Raw genomic sequence first — 22824 nt, 5'->3', positions numbered from 1 at the left:
ATATGTATTTTTAAGACTAAGTCTCACTTAAAGCTGCTCTGTATATAGCCCAAGCTAGTCTCAGACTTGAGATACTCCCACTTTTGGGGTCCTACTCAGACACTTGGGTAGCTAGAATTACAAGCATAAACCACTACCCTAGGTAAACCACCATGCCCATGTCCTACATAAATTCTGAAGGATATGGTATTTCTAATTATAGCACCATAAAACAGAGTAGGCCTATTGTCTATAGTAGGTATTACTGTGACCCTAATAAATTTCACAGAAGTGTTATGGGTTATAATAGAAATATAAATTCCAAATTATATTTAGAATTATAAAGTGTCACTTGTAGTTTTGTTGTGTGAGGATAGCTTAGAAAGAGAAAAATCCAAGAGTGAATTGCTATCATTCTGAACCAACTTACTTTATGTTCTCAAGAAGAAAGAAGTCTAGGAGGAGAAATGAATATGTAACATCTATGTTGTAGTGACAGAGTTACTTTTTTCTTTAGCATGGTGTAAAAAAAAGGTGTAGGATCCAACATCCCTAGTTCCAACTCCACCTGGACCTGTGTGACTCTGGACAGGCTCAACATACCTGCTGATTCTTCTTCTTCCCATTCAAAATCATTATGCTGACAACTACCCTCCAAGATATGGACTTCTTGGGATCTGTGAACTTATGTGCCACCTTAGGGAGGCACTAAGGACTTCAGGTGTTTCTTCTAATATCTTTTTGTATATGTAGCCCTGTGTCATTAACAATTCTTAACATATAAGTATAAGTATAAGCCTAAATGTGTGGACTGTTTATAATATACTATCTAGATAGGTCCTGTTGTTCCAGAAAAGTATTCTAATGGATTTTTAAATGAATTATCATCAAAATGGATGCTAAAAAAATACACTATAAAATCTTTATTTTAAATATTTTTTAATTTATTTATTTGAGAGCGACAGACACAGAGAGAAAGACAGATAGAGGGAGAGAGAGAGAATGGGCGCTCCAGGGCTTCCAGCCTCTGCAAACGAATTCCAGACGCATGCGCCCCCTTGTGCATCTGGCTAACGTGGGACCTGGGGAACCGAGCCTCGAACCGCGGTCCTTAGGCTTCACAGGCAAGCGCTTAACCGCTAAGCCATCTCTCCAGCCCAAAACCTTTATTTTAAACTACCCAATACACAAGATACTTGAATACACTGAAGTTAGGGAATTAAGAGAAATTCCATAACTAGTTTTCATGAAGACTAGGTATTAAGTCCTCTCTCAGCTCTGATTTCTCCCCAAAAGCCCATTTCTCTTTTATTTTCCCTCATATTTAAAGTTAAGATGGTGGCATTTATGTTTGGCAATGTTTTAAATTTTCTATTCTTAAGAATTTTAAAAATCATTAAAAATTACATTTTTGCAAGATATTTATTTTATAGCACAAAGGTTGAATATATAATTCACTAGTCCTAAAGTTTTCATACTTACTTCACTGATTTATATTCTAGTGTTGTAATGAGAAGAAATTGGATTTTTTTAAGTGCCCAGTTTTCCTTTATTCTGTGATCTTTAGAAGAGCTTTTATTTCTCCTTAAAAGTGAAACAATCTTTTCAAAGATACATTTCATAAATGGTTGGGTATTTCTCTGAGGATCATTCTTGTAAGGGACACATTTTATACTCTATTGTCCTATTGTCTTGTGTGGCTCTCTGCCAATCCAGCTGATCTCATTTAGATTTCCTATCTACTGGCTGCAGTAACTCTAAGTACAAAAAAGGACTATGTCCTTTTGTTTTCCATAAGGTTTCGTGGGAGTGCACCAAGTCTAATGGAGGAAAAGAGAATGCAGAAAGAAATAAGGATAATGAAAGATAACAGACTTAAATTTTAAAGAGGTCAGGTTCCTTTGTAAAGGGAAGAAAAGAATAAAAAATAAAAGAATATTCTCAGGGTTTGCATCTATCATGTAAATGAGACAAACCTAAAAAGCATCTACCAACATTTAAGTCTTACTTTTAGTTTGGTTACTGATCGCGAATTTATCCACAAATCTGTATGCTGCTGGGAAAAATGTCTTTGCAGGGTGAGATGGCATGCACACCTTTTGTCCCTGGTGCTTTGCTCAATTTTTCTGTCCTTATTCCTATTTCTTTCGAGTTTCTTTTATAGGATTTGTTTTTTGGCCACAGATTTATAGTCTAGAATTGATTTTGGCCTGAAGACCAAAAAATTCTTCAGTAAATATATCTAAAGTATAATTTTGTGGGGAATTGTGGCATCCAAAATTCTCAGATTGAGGACTGGAGAGATGGCTTCGCTGCTGAGGTGCTGACCTACTCAGTCTAACTCTGGGTTTGATCCCCCAGTGCCCACATAAGCTGGATGCATGGAATCCAGCATGCATCTAGAGCTTATTTACAGAGGCTAGACATCCGGGCCAGTTCCTTCTCTCTCTCTCTCTCTCTCTCTCTCTCTCTCTCTCTCTTTCTCAATCTCTCTCCCTCTCTCTCTCTCCTTGCAAATAAATAAATAAAATTATATTGAAATAAACAATACCTCATAATGCACATACAGCTACCTGGTCTGAACAAGAACCTTGTAAATTGAAACTGTAGGCTCTCCCCAATAAGCTAGGTTTGTGCTGTCAGAAGGATAATTATGTGTGGCTTCCAATGGAATTGAACCAGGACATACATTCATGGTTAGGTTTTTTTTTTTTTTCCATTTTAAATCTAAAACTTTTGTGCATGATAATCACCATATTGGTACATGAACTAAACGTCAAACTGCTGTGTGCTAGTGCATTTAAACCCAGGGGGTAAGAAGAAGCAGCAGAGGCTTACGCTTCTATTTTAAACCGTGGGCTCCCCCTTGCAAAAAAAAAAAAAAAGTCCCCTTCAACAGGTAATATTTCCAACAAATTCAGTGTTACTAAATTTCTTTTCCTTCTGTAGTCTGTTTTCTCTGGCATTCAGCCATTAGAAATTAAGACCTGTTTCCTTGGCAACAATAATGGTGCACACATCCTCACAAGAGCTCCCTCATTCAGATTGTTAGCTATACAAATAAAGTTTCACAAAGAGATTGCCTCAGAAAAAAAAGAATGAAAGAAAGACTGTTCCCATCTATTGTGACAGGCGTTAAGGTATTATTCACAGTACCTCCAATTGGACAATGTGTTTTTGTGATGAACTGAATTACCTCAGATTGGTTTTCCACTGCTTTTTGTGCTTGGGATAACAGTCTAAGCTTTTATAGTCTATTTAGTTACCTCCTCAGTTCCATTAGCTTCAATCCTATTTCTCTCCAGTTTGTTTTAGGGGAAATTTACTTGTTAAGTTGCCGTATTACCTTTTAAGGAGCCATTCCCCACTGAAATTTAAATATATCTCAAAGCATGCCGAATGAAGCTGGATCTTTGTTTATCGACCTTATTTCTGATTTCAACAACATGTGAATATGTGATACAATATATATAAATGTATATTATATGATGATATATATGATATATTATATATGCATACATATATGACAAAATGACCTGTGGCAATTTAAATTGTAGTCTATCCTATAAATTAAATAAGATAACTGAGAGTTGTTACAGATTTGTGCAGGGATCTAGAATCCTGTTTTTGTGCTTGTCTATTTGTTCATTTGTTTTGTCAAGTGCTTTTGCTCATACTCAGGTGAAGATAAGATTGCTTTTCAACTTGAGGACTGATAAGCATATCAGCTTTTCAATTAAAAGGCCCTTTGTAATTTTTGGCTAAAAGGGACCTGTATGAATATCCTTTTATCAGATTCTACAGCATTTGAATTCCAGTTTTCTCACTTAAAAACTCATGTTTTCTGACCCACTTCTTGTAGTTTTCTAAGATTCATAATTGTGTGAATTAAGGAGGCCCAAGTGGTTTGGGTGGCTGCTATCCTGGGTACTGAGGTCCTTTCATCTAGCTACAGTTACTTTTCAAGACTAGGAAGTATTCACTCACTGCTCTACTCAGAGAACAGGGGCATCAATTCTTTTGTTTTTTTACCATTTTTTTTTCTTTATGAGTTATGTACAAACTCAGTGTATAACAGCAGGTGTTGGTACCATCTTTACCCTCATCCCTGTCCTTCCCCCTACAAAGGAACCCTCCTCATTGGAGATATCAGTTATACCCATAAGGATCATGGGCTGTGCATTGTGGGGTTAGCCATCAGTTATGGGGAATAGGCAATGTCTCCGTGCATAATGTCACAACTTGTGGCTCTAGCAATCTTTCTGCCCCCTTCTTCCATGAATTTCCCTGAGCCATGTTGGGTTCATTTTAGGTCTACTTCAGTGATGAGGTCTTGGAAGCCTCTATGTGTCTACACCCTACCTTGAAAAACCAAAAAAAAAAAAAAAAAAAAAAACCAAAAAAACGTAATATAGAGAAAGAAAGAAAATTAAGGATTAAGGTTAGTCTTCATCATACCCTCTCCAGGTTCCTTTGATTCAGATGTTCCCTCTAAGGACCTAATGAAGATTCAACCTTCAACCTTTTAATCTGTCTTTCAGGATAGAGGATTTTATAGTACAAGTTCCATTTTGATACAGTTTTGTGTCACCCTCCCAGCCCAGCCCCACCCTCCTTATTGCTCAGTCCTTCAGATACCTATTAGGTATATCAGCATCTCAGGCAGAGCCAGGTTAGGAGCCACAAATGAGTGAGACGATGCAATGATTGTCTTTCTGTTATTTGGTGACTTCTCTGAGAGTGATTTGTTCCTATTTCAGCCATTTTTCTTCAAATTTCATTGTGTCATTTTTCCTTATTGCGGGGTAGAATCCCATTGTGTAGATATGCCACATCTTGCTTATCCATTCATCTAATGATGGACATCTGGGTTGATTCCAGTTCTTAGCTATTATGAATTGAGCAGCTATAAACATGGTTGAGCAAATCTGTCTGAGCTGAGGCATGGAACTTTTGGGGTAAATGCCCAGTAAGGGAATAACTGGGTCTATTGGGAACTCTATAGTCAACCTTTTAAGGAGTCTCCATATTGCTTTCCATAGTTGATGTAACATTTTATATTCACATCAACAGTGAATAAAGGTTCCTATTTCTCTCCATCCTCACAAGCATTTGTTTTAATTTTGTTTTTTAATGTTTGCTATCCTTACTAGGGTAAGATGGAATCTCATAGTTGTTTTAATTTGGATTTCCATGATGGTTAGGAATGTTGAACATTTTCTTAAGTGTATGTTTCCCATTTGTATTTCTTCCTCTGAGAATTTCGTATTGAGTTCTCTACCTCATTTTGTGAGTGGGTTGTTTGATTTTTGTTGTTTAGGTATTTGAGTTATTTGTAAATTCTAGAAATTAGGCCTCTGTCAGTTATATAGCCAGCAAACTTTTCTCCCTTTCTGTGGTAGTCTATTAGCTCTGCTTATTGTATGTTGTTTGTGAAAAAAGACTTTTCAGCTTCATGATATACCAATGGTTGAGTGAATATTTAAGTTCCTGAGATACTGGGGATTTTTACAGGAAGTTTTTTCCCACTCCTATATCGTGGAAATTTCCTCATACTTTTTCTTCCAGTAATAGCACAGTTTCTGGTCTTATATTGAGCTCTTTGATCCATTTGGACTTGATGTTTGTACATGGTGAGGTCTAGTTTCATTTTCATGCATATGGTTATCCAGTTTGTCCAGCACCATTTGTAGAAGATGCTGCCTTTATTCCAGTCTATATTTTTAGGGCCTTTGTCAAATATCAAGTATCTGTAGTTACTTAACCCAAAGTCCAGATCCTCTATTCTGTTTCATTGGTCTATAATCTTTTTTTTTTTTTTTTTTTTTTTTTTAATCCCAGTACCATGTTGTTTTTGTTACTATGGCTTTGTAATATAGGTTTATATCAGGTATGGTGATACTTTCTGAAGTGTTTCTTTTGGTGAGGATATGCTTGAATATCTGAGTCCTGCCATTGCATGTGAATTTTGAGATCAGTTTTTCTATCGCTGTGAAGACAAATGTTGGCATTTTATTGGTATTGCATTAAATTTGTATATTGTTTTTGTAAGACTGCCATTTTTACAATGTTAATTCTGCCTATCCAGGAGCATGGGAGGTCTTTCCATTTTCTCACATCCTCCTCAATTTCTTGCTTGAGTGTTTTTATGTCTTCATTACATAAATCTTTGATATACTTAGTTGATGTTATTCCAAGGTATTTTTGTTGTTGTTGCTATTGCAAATGGGACAATGTTGCTAATTTCTTTCTCTGTATCTTTGTCCTTTGCATATAGAAAGGCTACTGATTTTTTTGTGCATTGATTTTGTATCCTGCTGCTTTACTGAAAGAATTAGTCAACTTTAAGAGTTTTGAGATGAAGGTTCTAGTATGTACAGAACTATGTAATCTGTGAATAGGGCTAACTTAACATCTTCCTTTCAAATTTGTATTCCTTTTATTTATTTCTCCTGTCTGATTGCTTAAGCTAGGACTTATACTACTTAAGAGTAGAGGTGAGAGTGGACACCCATCTTGTTTATGATCTCAATGGGAATTCCTTCAGCCTCTACCCATTAAGTATTGTTTGGGCATTAGGTGCTTTACATATAACCTTTATTATGTTGAATTATAAACCATCCATGCCTATTCTCTCCAATGTTTTGATCATGAAGTGATGTTGTATTTTGTCAAAGGCCTCTTCTGCATCTATTGAAATGATCATGTGGTTTTTGTGCTTATGCTTAATTATGTGGTGTATTACATTGACAGACTTCCCTATGCTGAACCAACCTTGTGTTCCTATCTTAAAACATACTTGATCAAGGTGGATAATACTTTTGATGTGTTGTTGAATTTGGTTTGTGGGGATTTTACTCAGGAACTTTGTGTCTTAATTCATCACAGAAATAGCCTATAGTGTTCTAATCTCGTGGCATCTCAGTCTGGTTTTGGTATTAGGGTGATACAAGCTTCATAAAAAGACTTGGGGAGATTTCCTTGTTCTCTGATTGTGTGGCACAGTATGAGAAAAATTTATTTCAGTTCTTCCATGAGGATTTGATAGAATTCATCTGAGAAGCCATCTGGTCCTGGACTCTTCTTTTGGGTGTTTTTTTTTTTTTTTTTAAATTTAACTTATTAGTTTTCTTTTCAGCAAATACAGGCAGTTTGGTACCATTGTTTAGGTTCATCCATGATCTACCCACTCCCAGTGGACCCTCCTTGTTGATGTAAATGGGTCGTGCATTGTGGAGTTAGTCCACAGTTATTGGTATGATAAATGTCTCTGCATATCATGACCCAACATGTGACTCTGACATTCTTTCCACCCCCTCTTCCGCAAAATTTCCCTGAGCCATGTTGGATTCATTTTTGGTCTGCTTCAGTGCTGAGGTGTTGGGGGCCTCTGAGGCTCTGGCTCTCTGATTTGGTAGGAGTTAATTTTTCTCTGTGTTGGTCTCTTTCCCCTTTGTGCTGGTATCCGGTTCATCAGGAAAACAGCACCCTTGCTTGTTTTGCCAATTTTCTTTAGTTTCTGTTGGGCCCCTTTTGAGGTATGTTGGGGAGATTTTTGATTACTTTTTTAATTTTGATGGATGTGATACGTTTGTTTAGGGGATTAATCTGCTCTGAGTTTAGCTTTGGCAGGTGGTATGTTTTCAGGAATTCATCTGTTTCTTACATATTATCCAATTTCGTGGAGTAAAGGTTTTTGAAATAAATCCTAGTTATTCCCCCAATTTCACTTATGTCTATTGTGATGTCTCCTTTTTTATTTCCAATTTTGCTAATATGAAGCATCTCCTTTTTTGCTTGATCAAATTGGCCAGGAGTTTATCAATCTTGTTTATTTTTTCAAAGAACCAACTCTTTGATTCACCAATTTTCTTAATTGTTTTCTTAGTTTCCAATTCATTCATTTCTGCTCTGATCTTAATTTTTCTTTCTGTCGGGAGCTTTTCAGGTTGAATTCTTCTTGCTTTTCCAGTGCCTTTGGGTGGATGGTTAGGTAATTGATTTGGGATCTCTTAAGATTTTTTATGAAGGAATTTAGTACGATGAATTTTCCCCTAAGAACTGCCTTCATTGTGTCCCATAAGTTTTGGTATGATGTGTTCTCATCATCATTCAATCCTAGAAATTTTACAATTTCATTTTTTATTTCATCCCCTACCCAATTATTGTTTAAAAGTGTGTTATTCAGTTTCCTGGGGCTGGTGGGATTCCTGGCACACCTTTTGATGTTAATTTGTAGCATTAAAGCATTGTGATCTGAAATTGTACAAGAAAATATGTCAATTTTCCTAAATATATGGAGGCAGGCTTTATGGCCCAGTGTATGATCTATTTTAGAGAAGCCTCCATGGGCTGCTGAGAATGTGTATTCTGTGGATTTTGGGTAGAATGTTCTATAGGCGTCCATTAAGTCTAATTGATCTATGCTGTTGTTGAGCTCTCTCGTTTCCCTGTTAATTCTCTGTTTGGATGATCTATCTTCTGTGGAGTATTGAAGTCCCCAATTATGATGGTGTTGGTGATTATTTCCTTTTTGTTTTCAAGAAGGTTTTGTATGATGAATTGTTGTACCCTTATGTTTTGTGCATAAAGATTTATGATTGTGGTATCCTCTTGCTGGATCATTTTCTTGATAAGTAGGAAGGGGCCTTCTTTGTGTTTCTTGATTACTTCTTGTTTGAATTACATTTTATCTGATATTAGTATAGCAATTCCTGCTTATTTCTTATTTCTCTTTGCTTGAAATATCATTTTCCACCCTTTCACCCAGAGGAGGTGTCTGTCTTTAGTGGTGAGGTGGTTTTCTTGAAGTTAGCAGATGGAGGGGTCTAATGTTCTGATCAACCCTGTTAGCTTACATCTCTTGACAGGTGAATTAAGGCCATTAATGTTTAGGGTAATAACTGTGAGCTTTGATTTAATCCATGCCATACTGTGGTGGTTTATGTGGTTTGGTGCTTTCTTGTATTTTGTAGTATTTTGTAACTTCTCTAGTTTTCTTTAGGTGGATGGTTAGGTAATTGATTTGGGATCTACCTCTTATACATAATTGAGGTTGATTATTTGACCCTTCTCTGTGGAGAATTCCCTGAAGTACTCTCTGTAGGTTTGGCTTTGTGTTCATATAATTGTAGAGATGACTTTTATTGTGGAAAATTTTGCTTTCACCATTTCTTATGAGGGACACTTTTGCTGGGTCAAGTTGTTTGGGTTGGAAGCCATGGCTTCTTAGACTTTGCAGTATTCCATTCCATGTCCTTCTGGCTTTCTGGGTTTCTGTTGAGAAGTCTGAGGGAATACTGATGGGGTTACCTTTATATGTAATTTGTTGTTTCTCCCTAGCTACTTTTAGGACTTTCTATTTGTTATCAATCTTTACACTTTTAATGATAATATGTCCTGGACAATTTCTGCTTTGGTCCAGTCTGTTTGGAGTTCTGTTAGCTTCTTGTAATTTGATTTGGCTTTCCTTTGAGAGAGTAGAAAATTTTTCTCTGAAAATTTTGTTGAATAAGTTTTCCATGCTTTGGTCTGAATTTTTTTCCCTTCTGGTATTGCCATGATCCAAATGTTGGGACATTTAAGGGTATCCCACAGTTCCTTCATGTTTTATTCACAAAAATACTTGGACTTATTCAAATTTTTGGATTCATGAACTGTTTCTTCTGTTTTGTCTTCCAGTTCTGAGTTTCTATCCTACACATGACTTCCTCCATTCTTGAGAGCTTCTATAGAATTTTGGACTTGTTCAATTTGGTTTGTATTTTCTGCTGCTTTTTTATTTATAGTATCCATCCCTCTGTTGAGTTCTTTTTTCATGTCATTTTCTAATTTTCTTAATGCTTCTTGGAATTAATCCTTGCATTTATTTATGTCTTCATTGCACTTAGCTAGCTGATTATTGTCACCCCTCCCCCCCCTTTTAATCTGTTCAGATCATTTAACTGTCTTTGGAACACTTTCTTGTTCTTTTCTATTAGGTCTAATCTAGCAAGGACAGCATTCATACAATTATTAGACCTTTGTTGATTTTTTTTCTTTTTTTCAAGTTCTGGTAATTGTTAGCCAGGGTTGAGTAGCTTGTGTCTTCATTTTGGGTTTCTGGTCCTTTTGTATCTTCTATGTTTTGATTGGAGGCTTCCATTATAGGACTGGGCATCCTTGTTGGATTTACTACCATTTGAATTTTCATATTATTCCTTTTGTACTATGGCCTGCCCATCACAGTGTAGGAATCTTATTTAATTTAGGAGGAAGCTTGAAGTGTCTTCAGTGATTAGTCCCTTCTATGTTTGCCTTGATTAGGCTTCTAGGGGCAATGAGGCCTATCTGCCCAGATTGGGGGTGGGCAGGAAACTCTGGTGGGGGCCCTAGGACCTTGTGAAGGGGCTTGTTGGTCAGTGGTTCAAGGTATGGGCCAGTGTGGTCAGGTGGCCCAAAGGAACAGGGGATAGGAGAGAATGGGACAAAGCAGACTGGTGTTGCTATGGTGCAGGGGAGGGGAGAGGGTGGGATTGTATGGTCCTGTGATACTGAGAGGTAAGGGGATGGGACAGTGGGGTCTGTTGGGACCATGTAGCAGGGGGTGGATGGGATTGCAGGGTCCTGTGACACAGCAGAATTGGGAGATGGGACTTCTATGGGTCAGGTGATATGGTGCAGGGTAGTTGGACAATGGTCCATGTGGCAGGAAGGGGGAGGAATACAGAGGGAGGGGGAATGATACCCTGCTGGCCTGAGTCAAAGTAGCCTTCAGGAAGTGCAGGAGGACCTAGTCAGTGCATGATGATTGTGGCTGGAATGGAGGTGGTCCAGATGGATGGCAGGAAAACACAGGGAGGGAAGGGAGAACACTAGCCTGCTGTCCTGGGTCTGCATTGCCTGCAGGTATGCAGGAGGGACTTGGCAGTGACTCAGCTGGGAAGACAGCTAGGACAGCTGCTTGGGGCGCTTGGGAGGATGATGGGCTACTCAAGAGTATGGGGATCAGTAACTTCCCTGCTTTGATCCTCTGCACCCACCCACTGGAAATCTCCTAAAATCTGCAGACCCAGAAAAACAAAGATCTTGCCTTTCTTTCCCTGAGAGGTAAAGTGTGATTAGGCAGACACCATTTTCTTTTAAAAAATATTTTAATTTAATTTATAGTCAAACTATGATATATTTAACCAAGACTTTCTTTAATTTAATTAAGCATTAGTGGACCAGGAGTAAATCATATGATTAATTTCAAATTTTTCGGCATAAACATGCAGCATCAGCTTCTGTTTTGAGTTGTGTTGTTTTGTGACAGTCTCACTCTATGTCATTCTATAGCCCAGGCTGGACACAAGCTTGAAGCAATCCTGCGGATTCAGCCTGGCACTTGGTGAAATAACAGGCCTTTACCACCACACCCAGCTCCCATCAACTTCTACATCAGGTGACACACCCCTCACAATTTTTCCCTTAGACTACTTAATAGAAGATGATACTTTTGCCTTTAATGTCTCAGAATTCTTTATCATATAATTTTTGGCAACAATCATTTTTCATGATATAGAATTTTATTTTATATTGCCTTTACCATCTCGTAGGTACATATTCCAAGTGCTTGTAGAACCTTACCTGATTTATTTTTGTATATCTTTAAAACATTTTAGCACAAATAATTATCATTGAATATGCATATGATTGTATGCCTATATTGAATATACATACACTTGTGTGTATGCATTGTGATTAGAACTTGCTTCTATTTTATTTTTGTGGGTAATATAACCTATAAATAACTAATCCTTCAAAAGTGAACCTTATTTTTATAAGGCTAGTAATTAATAACTCAACAGAACAATTCTAACAAATTAATTTTATGATAAAACATGCTTAAAGTTTTGGAAATAGAGAAATTTCTTTATATTTTATATTATGTATTACATGACTTCAAAGCAGGTTCAAATCCATGTAAATATAAACTGATATTCATTTACAGAAGAAATACATGTGGTATTTTTCTATCTATAAGCAGTATAGACCCTGCCTATACTGCTTTCCCCTTTGACTATTTTGTACCATGTACCTTTATTCTTACTGTTCTCATTTTGTTGTTTTTTTTGCTAGACTTATCATTGTATCCTTATAAAGCCTGGACTTTAGACATGTATTACATCCTCTATGGTGTGATTTATACATTGTCTCCACATGTCATGACTATGCCAGAATAAGGTATCCCTCTTCAGTAAATAGCTTTTAGGTTCTTGTATGTTTCTATTTCAACATTATCACTTACTTTTTTGGTAAAGGGGGAATACATTTCATTGCAGGTATATGATATTTGCTCTATTATGGTTTTCTCAAACTTCCTTTTTCCTAGTAAACTTTAAGCTCTTTTGGGAAAGATGCAACAAATATTTGCTGAATTAATGAGTAATTAGGAAAACTATTACTCTGAACTAGCAACTTTTTCTCTAATTATTCTCTTCCTCAAATATGATTACAAGCTAATGAAACATCTGGAGAGTGGTAAATGGACTCAAAATAATTTTTATGTGAACTTTTTGTAAGGTTACATAAGAAAAAGTTCATGGTGTAAGCCTGCTTTAATCCCACTGTCCCACTGTTTGTAGCATGCAATGGAATATGGCACACAGATTTAACTCTGTCTTGGAATGGCATAAGGGTGTGAGATATATATATATGCTTTATCACACTGGCATATCTTTTTGATATTATATTTCCTCACCTATAAAGCATATTAAAATATTGATAACATGGTATACGTGTTAGATGGAAAAATAACAAAATGCTCAGATTGGTGTGTAATAATGAGTAGTCAAGGGATAGATTTTCATTCTTTGGGACCCTTGATGATAGGAAGAAACAAGCCCAGGCTGCATTCTGTCTTTTTACCTTTTGTATTCCTAAAAAGCCAATTAGTAAAAGTCAAATGGGCAGTATTGAAAAGTCTGTGCCTGAAAAGTTACTATCCAAGTCAAAATATAGCTCTTTCATTTTCCTTCCTCTTGCTGGATTTTATGTCACTCTTGGAGCCAGATGAGTGGGATAAAGGAACTAGGGAGTAAGTGTAAAAGATCAATGGCTACCATAAGGTCAAAGGCATCCGATCCTGCACTTTCCTTACCTGGCTGTTTACCAGAGCATTAATTCATTGTATCCATATGCATGCTATGTAATAGTTATAGAACATGCTTAGCTTCCTGAAGGCTCTTCAAAAGTTATATAGTGAGCTCACACCCCTTTCCTCCAGCATTTTTTAAGAGAAGCTACATATATATGACCTTAAATGGACCTCAAAGTCTGTCTTCCCCCTCAAAGATGGTGTTTGGGATTTAGCCACCAGGTATTGTCACTGTGAGAGAGGTTTCAGATCGAATGTGAAGGAAAGACTCTTTCAAGGGTAGCTCTTGGGCCTATCCCCACCCATCTGAATGAGCTTCTGGCAGTGCCCCTGGCTTTTGATCCCACTTGTGTCTGAGCATCAATGAACTTGCACTGCTATTATTGTCATATTTGTGTTACTTTTGAAATAACTCTTGCAGACTCTACTTTAGACCCTGCAACATGAAGTGGGTTTCTAAAATGATTGCTTTTTTCTTAGAAAGGGTGAGTATAGCAAGAGAGCTTGCAGTAGCTCTGAATTTTAGACTTTGATGACTTATCTATTTTCAAAAGTGGAAAGTACATAGTGTGTTTTTTGTATCAAAAACAGACAATACATGCAATCATTAGAAAAGAAGCATTAATGACATCCAGCAAACCCACTGACTACATTTTACGTCTGAAATTGCACAGATAAATTAGTACCAACCTCTTTCCTTTGTCCTCTATGCTGTATAGGAAAGGTTTAGCCTAGTATCATTTTCTAATGACCATTAAGAAACACTCTTTTCTATATCTACTGGAGATAAATGGACAAGAATTTAAAGTAAAGCAGAAGGGATTGTTTAAAAAATGTAAGAAAGGGTAGAGTGCCTCAGAAGAATGAAAAGTAGGGAAAATCATAAAATCAGAAGGAGAAACTTTACTAAGTTACTAATCCAATTCCAACATTACCAAATTTAAAAATACTAAGACACAGAAAATGGTAACACAAAAGTAAATTATTAAAATGAAGACTTAAAAATTATTCAAAAGGGGCTGGAGATATAGCTCAGCCAGTAAGATTGCTTTCTGCATAAATATGAGGGTCTGATTGGACCTAAGACCACTTGAGTTCTATTCCCAAGCACCTTTGTAAACAGTTGAATGTGGCCATATAATCTGTAGACCTAGTCCTATGGAAAAGATAATCAGAATATCACTGGGGTTTGGATAAAACAGCAAGCCCCATAATTTGTAAGCGGTTCTGTCTCAAGGAAACATGAGTGATGGAGAGGGGCACTAAACGTTCTCCTCTGACCTCTGTACTCATAGCATCTGCACACACACACATGCATATGCCACACACACACACACACACACACACACACACACACACACACAAAATTACTCTGAAGTATTTTTGTGACTTTTGTACTAAGAATTGTAACTAGTCATAAGTAAATATTTGAGGTAATACACAATTATGATTTCAGCTATCATAGATTTTGGGCTATTTGGAAGAAAATTACAATTACAAACTACAAATACACAAAAGTCCCAATTTGTTAAGTGCTATATGCAAGATATATGTGGTCCTAAAAGAACATATAATGGAAGAATCAGAGAATCAATGCAACCATCTAGAGGATGGATGTTGGGGCTCTTTACATGGCAATACACCAATAATTTGGGGTGCTCCCAGATCTTTGTCTTATGTATTTAAAGAATGCAACCCATGAGGCAAAGAATAAGGTTAAGAAAGGTTTAACTGTAGCTTAAAGCTTTAGGAGGAAGAAGAGAATGAAGCAAGGTGGAGTTCTTGCCAGGGGAGGTAAGAGGGATTTGAGAAGCCTACCTTGAGACTCAGACTCAGATCTGCTTTTTTTATGGGGAGTGACTACATGAAGAAGACCAGGTTTATAGGGTTTTTTTTTTTTGTGGGCGGGGGGGATGTGTGTGTTTGTTTTTTATGAGCCTCATGGATAGGTGACTGGTTTAGCTAGTTTAATCCTCATGCCTGGAGTCTGGGGTCTGGAATTCTGGAATACTCTAGGAAATAAGTGGATGTACTCCCTAAAGGGACAGAGATAAGGAAGTGTCAGAGTCATTTGATGCTTCTGTCCTGTATAAAGTATAACGCTCTAGACTTTTCCCAGAGGCCCAGGGACAATTAGTGCACTTAGTGAAGAAGTGTGCTTTGGGGGTCCATCAACCCTAGCTGCCTAGCCAGTTTCTATCTCCTATCAAAGTGAGACCTGAAAAGTAGCAAAGAAGCAAATGTATCCACAAACAAGCAATGAAAGAGAAAGACAGGATTACTCCTAAAAACACATCACAAAGAAATGCCATGAGATTAGTAAACTCAGAGTTCTGTACATAATTTAAAAAGCCTAAAGCAGGACCAAGGTAGAGAAGGAAAAGACACACTTTGCTATGAACATGATATCTTTGTTTACGTTATTTTATTTAATCTTCCAAGCATCCTTATAGATGTAGATATTTTTCTCCAGTTTTCAGATAAGGAAACCAAGGTGCGGATAGTCCAAATAACTTAAAAAACCATCACGTCATTACTACTGATATATCATGTCATATATCATCACATATATCATATCATGACTACCACTGCATATAATACTGGAAGATAAGATGGAGGGTTCCTCAGAAGATCTGCTGAAAGAAGCAGCAGATAAACTACGTAATGAATTGCTTGTGTGATTAAGAACCAGGAATATGCATATCACTCTTTAGCAAATTTTTGGTAGACATAAGATGAACTAAGATGTTCTCCTCCTCCTTATATGTTTTTAATTCTTTTATCCTCTGGAGATAGGAAGGTGGAAAGGGGAGAAAAGGAAATTGAAAATGTTGAAATTTAGAATAGGCACAATTGTTAAGCTTGACTAGTTTCTATCTTTTTATCTAACTTGGAAGAAAATAAAACAAATTTTTTAAAGATTTTTTTTTAAGTATGTGGTTTTCTTTTTAGTTGCTGCCATAACAAGATGCCATGGGTTAGGTGATTTCAACACAAAAATTATATTTTCTTACTTACAGATCTTATAGGCTCGATGTCCAAGAGCAGGATTCTACCTAATCTGGTTTCTGATGAAGGTTTGCTTCCTGACTAGAGAGCTACTTCCTTGCTATGTCCTCTCATGCCTTTTCATAGTCAGTGTGAGTAGAAAAGCATGCAAGAGAGCTGTCTTACTCATCTTATAAGGCCACCCACCCTATGGACTATAACCTCATCCTGTTTGACCTCATTTAACCTGATTACAACCTAAAAGGCTCATTTCCAGTGCAATTACTGTAGAGTTCACAGAGGGCATCAGTCTATGAGCTTGGGGGGATACAGTTCAGTGTAAAGCACATTGTATCATTTTTATACTGCATTTATTTATTGCAACTTGAATTTTGTTCATTATGTCTTTGATTTTCCATATTATTATTTTTCTCTTCAGAGTACAACATGTGCACATGTCCTTGTCTTATTCCCTGTGGCACTTTCAGTGCCTAGAACAGTATCTAGTATGAAAAGAACAAGAGGAAACATTTGCTGCAGGAGGAAAAGAGAAGTTCCCTTGTTATATATTTTGAGAGCTTCACTGGAGAGCACATTTTCTGAGTAGTTCTCAATAGTATGGCTTCTCTTCAATACAAGGAAAAAAAAAAAAAAACACCCTGTTGTTTCAGAGAAGTTCCTGAGAGGAAAAACAGTAGTGGAATATTTTTGTCTTCAGCTGTACATGCATATTCTTACTTTCTGTATAGATATCTATTGCCACATACCCAGAGAATAAAGTGTGCCAGGCTGACTTCTTAACTAACTGTACTAAGGTTGCAATAAGTGATTCTGGGCCCCAAAACTCAGAAGATGTGCATATGGCATGTAGATCAATGCCTAAATGGAGATGTTTTCAATTGCTCAGCAGTCAAAATCTCTCGTTAGCACATTCATTTGTGTATGGGGGGATAGTTCTACCTTCTATTTCCTATTCTGAATCTTCAACCCTTTCAATATCAAATGTTAAAATAAAAATTTTTCATCTTAAGTCACCTTTCATCACTGTGATTAAATGTCTAAACAAATCAGATTAAAATACGGAAGATTTACTTTGGGCTACAGTTTCAGAAATGTCTGTGCATCATTGTAGTACGGTTGTAGCAAAGTGGAGCATCTTGGCAGGGAGGGCATGGCAGAGCAGACCCACACCCTTCATAGCATCCAGGAAGGAGAGAGAAATGAAGGAAAGAATTGAAGATGAAGGGAATGAAGTTATAGGGGAATAAGGGAAAAAGGAATGTAGCAAGGGAGGGAGTGGGAGGGAAGGAGGAAAAGGACAAATGGAACAAAGAAGGGAGTATCTAGGGACAAGACATGCCTTTCAAAAGCACAATTTCAGTAATCTACATCTCACTCAACTATGAACTCAGCAGTGGATCTGTCTACTGAAAAAGTACACTACCTTGCAATCCAGTCCTGTCTCTACATGACCACTAGCTGGAAACTAGACTTTCAGTACTTATGCCTGTCGGGAGTGGGGGGGACCTTCATATCTAAGTCCACATTACTGCAATACAGCAGTGACTGATTCTCATTTTCATTAAGAATGTATACATGTATATACTATTTTTCATAGTATATCAAATAAGTCCACAACCTGATGGTTGGAAACAACAATAATTTGTTTAATGCATTAGTATTTTAGTCAGCAATAGATATATAAATAGATAAATGATAGGTTCTGGTCTGTTTAGTGTCTCTGCTCCTTGAGACTGCTGGCCATTAGCCACAGGATCAATGAGTCAATAAGAGCAGCATTGTGTCTCTTGTCATCTAGTAAACTAATCTGGGTTTCTTCACATGGCTGCTCGGGTTTTGAAAAAAGTGAATTGAAACTGAGAAACCGTATGAATAGGGTGCCCTGAATAGGAACTCAGACAGACTACCCACACTCACCCATATTCCATTGGCCAAAACAATCCATAAGCCACCCTAAATCAAGAGATAAATAACTAGATTCTTCTCCCCACACATCCCTTTTGCATTGTGTTTTTATATTTATTTACTTATCATTTATGGTTTTCTTTGAGACAAATTCTCACTGTGTATCTAAGGCTGGCAAGAAATGTCCAATCTTCCTTTGAATGCTCAGATTACAGAAATGTACCACCACAACATCTATGTGATGGTTTGAACAGATGGCCCCCAATATATTCAGTTGTTATTTGTTTGTAGTTTGCATCTGTTGCCACCTGGCTGGAAGCAGTGTCACTGGGTGGATCTTAAGGTGTGGTGGTGGATTTCAGATTTCAATCTAAAGATTTGCAAAGTGTGCTGTGCTGTGTGGCTTTTGGCCTTTTGGCCTTTTGGCCTTTTAGCTTGTGCTTCTCTCTCTCTCTCTGCTTGGTCCTGTGAAGGCAGGCCAGCTTCTTCTGCCATTTATGGAACTTTCCCTGGATCTGTAAGTTTCAATAAATATCCCTTCCTCCATAACTGTGCTTGGTTTGGAAGTTCATCTCAGTGAACCTGAAGCTGTCTGCTACAATTTACATCCCACCTCTTGATGAGAGGGGCTGTAAAGAATCGTACCTCTTTTTATAATTCACTGCCACACATGCAGTAAAAAATAAAATGCATTTTTGCATAATGTCTTATTCAAATACCCCTTTCACCTTTTCATTGACATGCAGAGACACTTAGGTTTCACCTATGCACATTGTATACCTATACCTCCAAACACCTTAAGGTAAAATAAATTTTTATAAATAATCTTGAATTTAGGATAATTTGAAAGCATGCTAATTGCCTACACACAAGCATATTTTAAATCAATTCAGGGGTAAATGTAAGAGCCGAAGTGAGTTTGGATCCCCTGTGGATTATGCAGAGTTCCCAGACAGCTCAATTCAGACATTCAGTTCAGCCCTCTGATTCTGCAACCTTCCTTTCCCACAGTCTGGTTGCATGGAGGGTTCCATCTTCCAGCTCCGTAGAAGTAGCTCTGGCCACTTAATTTATCCTATGTTCTATTTTCCATATGTTCATAATGGGTTCAAGTCACTGAATAAAAGCTCAGAAGTCAGTCTAGTGAATGTTCCTGTCATACTTGTGAGGGATGAGAGCTGTAGGCCTCCATGTAGTTCAGTTCAGGATGTGCTATTCAGCACTGAGGTTGTGGCTCTAAGTCTCAGTCAAATGTGAATTGTGAGTGATGAGAGCTGTAGGCCTCCATGTAATTCAGGATGCGCTATTCAGCACTGAGGCTGTGGCTCTAAGTCTCAGTGAAATCTGAATTGTGAGTGATGAGAGCTGTAGGCCTCCATGTAGTTCAGGATGCGCTATTCAGCACTGAGGCTGTGGCTCTAAGTCTCAGTCAAATCTGAATTGCGTTTGTTTTTAAGCAGCTCAATTAAAGAAAAAATGAACCTTTTGCCTTCCCAGCTGCAATCTCTCACACTAATCCTTGTTTTGAAACTAATTAAACACATACAGCATATTTGAAATAAAATCACTCATCTGTTTGCCCTCTCCTCCCATCTGTAATGTCTTGCAAATGCGTAAGGCAAGTTTGAGTTTGAGGAATCTTTTACCTCATTCTTTGCAGCTAGGGATTCCCTTCTCACAACCTTGTGTTTTTCAATCAGAATTAATATTTGAATTTAAAATATTATTGTTCTTTCTACAACCATCTTCCAAGCTACCATTTTCCCACATGGCTGTTTTTGATCTATAATTCAAGCATATAGACTGTTTAAAATTGAAAGCTGGCTTTTCCCTTACTCCCAGTAGAAATATTTTTGAGAAAAAAATGTACAGCCCTTCCCAGGGCCTCTTCTAAGCTGATTTTAATTGACTGCTCTAGCCCAGGAACAGAGGATAACAGTTGTGATTCTGCCTGTCTCTGTGGCAGCCCACTAAATACTCTGTGGGAGTGGGGGGGTGGGGAGGGCAAGGTGAGTTGTAGGCAAAGCTGATAGAAAATTGAAAGGCAGAAACTTGCATTTGTCACTCCAGTTGACAGTATCATGTTCACTAGGGTGTGTAGTCCTGGTGCATCCACCTAAATGTCAAAATAAATTACCCCAGGAAAAAAAAACAAGTGGGTTATCAAGATTGACTGTTTTTTACTTCCTGACTTTTCAACAAACTTTTCTTCTAAAACCAATTTTATCATTAGTTCAATTCTGATGTCAGAGTAACATAGCTTGTACTTGGCTTTTAGCAGTATGTACTGATAAGGTACCATTGTTGAGAGATTCAGCCTACACAGGAATAACAAAGACAAACAGATACTGAAATTGTTTAACTTTTAAAAACACCAATATTCCTTTGTCAGTGGGCATTCTTACAACCACTACCCAGGAGATTAAATTGAAAACCTTAAAACACATAGAATCAGTAGGGGGAAATCCCCAGGAATTTAAGAGTGATGAAAATGTTTAATCTTTGTCAATGAAAAGTTGTTCTAATTTACTCTTCATGCTGTGAGGTACTAGACTGAGTAGCATTTATGGTAGAAAGCAATTGGAAGCCTTTTTCTCCCCTTAGCAATAGCATTTAAGTAACCTACTTAAAGTCATGGATATAGTTTATTTTGAAGTTAGTGTTTATACGTTTATAGACTAATGTTTAGTGGCTATCTTAGTAGAGATACATAGCTCTTAGCAAATTATAATTAATCCAATGTTAAAATACCATAAGTTCATATTTCAAGATTTTGATCTAAAATGAATACTTCATCAACAGCATAAGCAAGGTCTGGTTAGAGAAAACTAGCCCAGAGCTGGAAGGAGAGAGCAGTGCTGATACTGAGTTAGACTGGAACCTAGGGCATAGCAAGAAACAACATCCTTTTATTATGTGGTCTTGTGAAATTAGCCTCATAGCTCCTCCCATAACTTATGTCCTCTCTTTAAAGATTTCCATAGATAGATATAGATATAGATATAGATATAGATATAGATATAGATATAGATATAGATATAGATATAGATATAGATATAGATAGATATAGATATAGATATAGATATAGATGTGTGTGTGTGTGTGTGTGTGTGTGTGTGTGTGTGTTATGGTCCTGACATTGAGTGAAACTTCTTTTTTGAGGTAGGGTCTTGCTCTAGCCCAGGCTGACATGAAATTCATTTGTAGACTCAGGATGGCCTTGAACTCACAGAAATTCTCGTACTTCTGTCTCCTGATGCTGGAATCAAAGGTATGTGCCACCACACCAAGAAAATAAAAATATATGTGTAGAAAATATTCTGGAGGAAGAATTGTTCCTTTAGCTTCCTTCCACATCTATAACTATATGTATCTTTATTCATCCATACATTGAGTTATATAATACTTTGTAAAATATACTTTTAGAATGTAATTTTCATGAGTATAGACAGTAAACCTAAAAGAATAAGTTAGTGAAAACAAAATCATCAGGTAATTAAGTCCTAATACAACCATAAATTCTAAGTAATATACTGAGAAAGTCTATGGCATATAAATTGCATTGTCTCCATAAAGTCCATACAAGAATCTAGATCAAAGTGGAGGATGAGAAGTAACATCCTCTGATGAGATAAATGCAATAACTACATCTTCAATTCCCACAGAGGTTCTTTTACTTTGGTTTTCTCTTGGTAAGGAAGCCTAGGAAGTACTACTGGCAGACTAGATTCATCTTCTCAACACAGACATAGAGGGAGTTTTCATTTTGAAACTGAAATGTGATTTCATTTCATTTCCTTATAAAAAGAGGGTACTCGTATGTCTTCTTTCACACATGTTCATTTCTCTCTGCTTCCTATTAAAATTGTTCAAATCTGTGTGTTAGCACTGACAGCCTTATATTTCTGCTTACTATTTAATGTTTCTGCTACTTCCTCCCACCTTGCTACAAACACTAAATGAGTAGTGGTTTCTTTGAAAGCAGGGAGCTATGTTTAGCATGTTAACAGCCCATGGTAGGAGATTTATGATGCTTGAGACTTGGTGGTCCATGTGCCATTACAGTGAGAGACATTGTCACAAGTACTCTTTGTGTGTTTCACTCATCATCCCATTTGTCAAATAAGATTTAAACTTGTGAGGTTTTACATACACTGTTAGGTATACTCCAGTGTGGGGGGGAGTCCTTGCTTTCTGGAACTTTTGATCTAATGGAAAATTAGATTTACAACAAATAATTCCACTTAATATTTTGAATCTGTATAAAATGTTAAAAGTAATATGTGGTGGGGCTGGAGAAATGGCTTAGCAGTTAAGGTGCTTGCCTGCAAAGCCAAAGAACTCAAGTTCAACTCCTCAGGACCCCCGTAAGCCACATGCACAAGGTGGTGCATGTGTCTGCAGTTCCTTTGCAGAGGCTGATGGCCCTGGTGTATCCATTTTCCCTCCCTTTCTCCCTCTCTATTTCTCTCTGTGTGTCTGCCACTCTTTCTCAAATAAATAAATAAATTTTTAAACAGTAATACATGGTACTGTTAGAGCTGGGAGGACGAGGACATATTCTTTACAGACATGGTAGATAGGTCATACTCATAAAATGTACTTTGGGCTGGGTAATGAAATAAGGCCTAAGTTGAACAAGAGGGTGGGAAGAACTGTAGCACAAGGACTTTGGGGAACCACAGGTGATGAAGTATTGTGACTTTGCTGGGACCAAATTATTTCTCATTGCAAAAGTCATTTTATCCATAGTGAATCTATATTCTAAGATCATAGTGTTTAACATAAAGTGGGATAAAAATAAATGTGAGGTA

The 22824-nt window shown here is 37.2% G+C and overlaps 1 protein-coding gene across 4 annotated transcripts in view; it reads left to right on the top strand.

The window, feature by feature from the left end:
- Positions 1-22824, top strand: part of Lingo2 (leucine rich repeat and Ig domain containing 2) — a 1280444-nt gene that overhangs the window by 1096667 nt on the left and 160953 nt on the right. Inside the window, exon 8 of one of the 4 annotated variants that reach the window (XM_045160271.1) lies at positions 11296-11401. The exons of the other annotated variants lie outside the window; for them this stretch is intronic. The gene's annotated coding sequence lies outside the window, so the exon portion shown is untranslated. The remainder of the gene's footprint in view (positions 1-11295; positions 11402-22824) is intronic. 4 annotated transcript variants of the gene reach the window in all.

This window comes from Jaculus jaculus, chromosome 1 (genome assembly GCF_020740685.1).
Source record: "Jaculus jaculus isolate mJacJac1 chromosome 1, mJacJac1.mat.Y.cur, whole genome shotgun sequence".
NCBI lineage: Eukaryota > Metazoa > Chordata > Mammalia > Rodentia > Dipodidae > Jaculus > Jaculus jaculus.
Note: the sequence above shows the minus strand (reverse complement) of the source record. Positions and strands in the feature narration are given on the sequence as shown.